Source organism: Micromys minutus (genome assembly GCF_963924665.1).
Source record: "Micromys minutus genome assembly, chromosome: 16".
Lineage (NCBI taxonomy): Eukaryota > Metazoa > Chordata > Mammalia > Rodentia > Muridae > Micromys > Micromys minutus.
Window position 1 is genome coordinate 8,634,166 of NC_137985.1, and position 3,940 is coordinate 8,638,105.

The window sequence follows — 3,940 nt, forward strand, 5'->3', positions numbered from 1 at the left end:
AAAATGTACATGGCACGATGTGAGTTAGGAGAAGTCAGCAGCAGCACTTCGAGGAATGAGTTTACATTCTCACGAATCCACAGCCAAAATATCGGTAGCTAAGTCAGGGCAAGATGAGTGGGAATTCTCACAGAAACCAAGGAAGGCATAGCGGCTCCTGAAAAAGCAATGCCCTCCTTGAAAAATGGAAATATGCAGATTTTATTCAGGGATCTTTAACATATTAATGTAGAAAGGATTAAATCATCCCTGGTGTGGTCAGTTTAAAACCATAACTGAAAAGGAAAAGAAGGTAGTTGTGTATACATGTATGCTTAACCCAAGGTCATGGCACACACACACACACACACACACACACACACACACACAAGACTAAAGTGATAGCAGAAAGGCTGGAGCTACCTGGAAAGATGTATTAACAGTTAAGGACAAGGCACTTAGAAGGCCCATTAATGTGAGGATTTCCCTCATGGTGCCTTGCTTAGTGGGCGCGAAGCTAACCTATGAGAGGAAAAAAATAATTCAATGTATTAGATATTCAAATAACAAAACTTCTGCCCAAACAACTTCTGAAGAACTTTAGTTTAACCATAACCCTGCTACTATTTCAGGGTGGAAAGGACAGCTGGGGAAGCTTGCAGAACAGAAGGAAAGATTCCATGCTTTCTAGTAAATGTAAAGTTCCCAACAAAAGGATGCAATTCCATTGAGGTTTCAGAGAAGCCATGACCACATCCACAAATGAGTCTTTAATAGTGGCCCTCTCTTAAGTGGCTTCTGCTGTCAGAAGAGAGTAACCAAAACAGGACCTTTAACCTCACAGTTTTGTCATCTGAGAAAATCAGGATGAAGTTTGTTGATGATCTTTCTCCTGTGAGAAACTTCTGCCTTTTCATTGGTTTCCTTTTCACTGTCTCTTACAGGACAGAGGCACAGAGTTCCCCAATATCTCTCTCTGTCTCTCTGTCTCTCTGTCTCTCTGTCTCTCTCTGTCTCTCTCTCTCTGTCTATCTCTCTCCCTCTCCCCCTCCCCTCTCTGTCTCTGTCTCTCTCTCTTACACACACACACACATATAAACACCCACACACCGCACACACTTATTCACTCACATACATACATACACTCATATATATAAAGTCATAATGTGTGTGTTTATACATATTATTACATATATAAATGGTGAGATACCCAGACTTATGCTGAACTCTAAACTCCATTGCTGTTACAAACACACACACACACACACACACACACACACACAAACACACACCTACATACACAAACACACAAATGAGAAGAGGGAAGAAAGATGAGACAGAATTTAATATATAGGAAATGAGAAGAGACACAGTAAATATATCTATAATCCCTGTCTCTCTGTCCCTGCTCTCTGTCTCTCTTCCTCTATTTCCCCAACACTCACAAAGCCTACTGATTCTTAATTTCTCCAAGAAACTCTGAAGCCGCACCCTCTTTCTCTTTTATTAATTTTTCTCTGTATATCTTTTTTTCTTTTCTTGTTTTTTAACATTCTCATTCATGGCTCTGCTCCATGAGGCAGCACCACAGCTTGCACATGTTTCCTTGGAGCTATGGATTAATGCACATCCACAAAAGCTCTTGATATCCAATATGTTTTTCAAATTGTGCAGATTTTACAGAATGTTGACATTTCTACACAACAGCAGTTAGGAGAGCCTCGTGAAGCTACGGAACCATAGTCTTAGACTCCTGGATTGTGTTACAGTGACTTGGAAATTCAACTAATTTCTGAGAATGGAAGGAAAACATCCTGGTCAAGGATAACATTGCCAATGATCTATTGAACTTCAATTAAATGGTGCAAGTGCCTGAAAAATTCAGGCTTCCAATGAAAACTTATGAACAATTCCAATGCACAGTAAGTATTTGCACCTGTGTGTTGGTCACCTCTACTGTAACCACTGTTGAGTAACTACATATAATGACTCAATGACAAAGAGGTAATCTCATAACTCCTTGACTTGATTGTATGACACCATGCAAAATAAATTTGTACAATCAAATTATATTTCAAAATATATGGAATTATTAATCTTCTATTAAAACATCAGTTTTCATTTGTCTTGTGTAAATCTTATGTCCTCTAGTTAACTTTAGTCTTAACAGGGTAAGCTTTAGTAACTTACATTAGCTGCTATGCATTTAAATATGATACTTACAAGCTACGGCAAGGAATATACTGGATTCAAGAAGAAATAAAGCTCTTTAATGAGTAAAATGAATAGTAAACATGGCAGACAGTTGTAGCATGACTGTTTATTCCAAAAATGTTACAGGGAGTTTACAGAGAACATAATTTAATAAATTGACTCTAATGGCATATTCAAATGACAACATACTTCGATAGGGCTCACAAAGAAACATCAGGCTCTGTGTAGATTCCTAAAATTTGGAAAAAGAGTAAATGTTTCAGTAATTGATCTAGATTTTCTTTTTTAAAAAAATTAAATTTTATGATCATGGCCAGACCTTTTTACATTTAATACAATGGAAATATTCATTATTTTCTCCAACGAAAAAATTTGTGAATCATACTATGTTGCACATAGAATAGAAATTTAAAAAAAATAATTCAGGTGCTTATTCAAGTACCTAAAGACTGCGAATTACAAGCCACTATTTTGCTTCCAAATATGAAGTCATCAACATGATTGTGTAGTACTGCATTTCAGGCTTTACCTAAAAAGTCATTATTCAGATAAAATAGTCCTCTTGTCACTTTTTAAAGTCTCTGTTCTGCCACAACTTCCTGAGACCTGTGAAGAAACTGCAGTCTTGTGGTCAGCCACCACCCAGTACTGACAGTCTTGTAATAAGGGAAAACGGCTACTGGCTTCATGTGTCAATCAGGTGGAGTCTGCTGACCTGATTAGAAGCCTTGACAAATGCCTGGTGATGATTGCAGATAACTGCCAAGCATATGGGGATAATACAGTAGCCCACCGTTTTGGGATCCGCTCTCGTACAAGAATAAAGGAACAAAAACATCTGTAAGTACGGTATTAAGAAAATAACTGTCCACAACCAAAAGGGCAGGGAAAGTAACCGCGCTTTCAAGGAGTGTGTCCATGTAGCTCCTTCCCTTGGCTCCTCAGGGTGCTGCTGAATGTGTTCCAAAGCCAACCTGTTTTAAGTCTCATTGATTTCAAAAACATAATAAAACGCTGCTACACTTGCTAGCAAATACAGTCCCACTCCAATCCATCCCATCCGCTGACGGAAGTTCATCACTCTCCATGCTCTGTGCAGTGGTCCCGAAAATCTTCCTGTTCCCCCTGCAAGCGGGCAAGAGTCACTCAATTCTGAATAATCAGGTGCCTTTGGCATTTCAGAACAAGCCACCTTAAGAGAAACCCTCTCAGTCGCGCAGCTGAAGAAGGTGAGTGCAGAGATTAAGCTCTGTGAGACTACAGCTGGTGGTTCCCTCTCCCACTGGAGCCCCAGGGAGGCGGGGTGTGGGGGTGTGGGGGTGTGGGGGGTGGGGGGGTGGGAACCACTTGGAGATGCCTGGCCCAACGGGACCTACGGGTAGAGCCAGCCTGGCAGCCAAGTTGAGCAGCCCCAGGTCTCACCTGATCTAGGTTTTCTACATCTCAGAATTATGAGATAAAAATTAACTAATGCTGTATTGAAACATTATGTACTCGGCATAGTAATTATTTGGGGGGTATGCTGTTTCCCCATGAGGTTTTTATGAAATACAACATCTAATAATGAATGTACTATATGATATATGATGACATATTCACCGAATAGTGATCCTATGGATTCTCTTCTCTCCACTTTAGCAAACCTGACATGTCTGCCGAGCCAAGAGAGAAGGGAAACTCATAGGTAACAGTCCAGCTCCTGCTGACCACTGGTGTGTGTGGCACACTGGCTAATTTCTGAAAAAAA

General features: G+C 40.1%; 1 pseudogene across 1 annotated transcript; it reads right to left on the reverse strand.

Annotated features, from left to right (window-relative positions):
- Positions 1-2,878: 2,878 nt before the first annotated feature.
- On the reverse strand, positions 2,879-3,379 carry LOC308431045 (lysosomal enzyme trafficking factor-like; annotated as a pseudogene). Its single transcript has one exon. The product of its transcript is annotated as a lysosomal enzyme trafficking factor-like (transcript).
- Between the last annotated feature and the right edge of the window lie 561 nt (positions 3,380-3,940).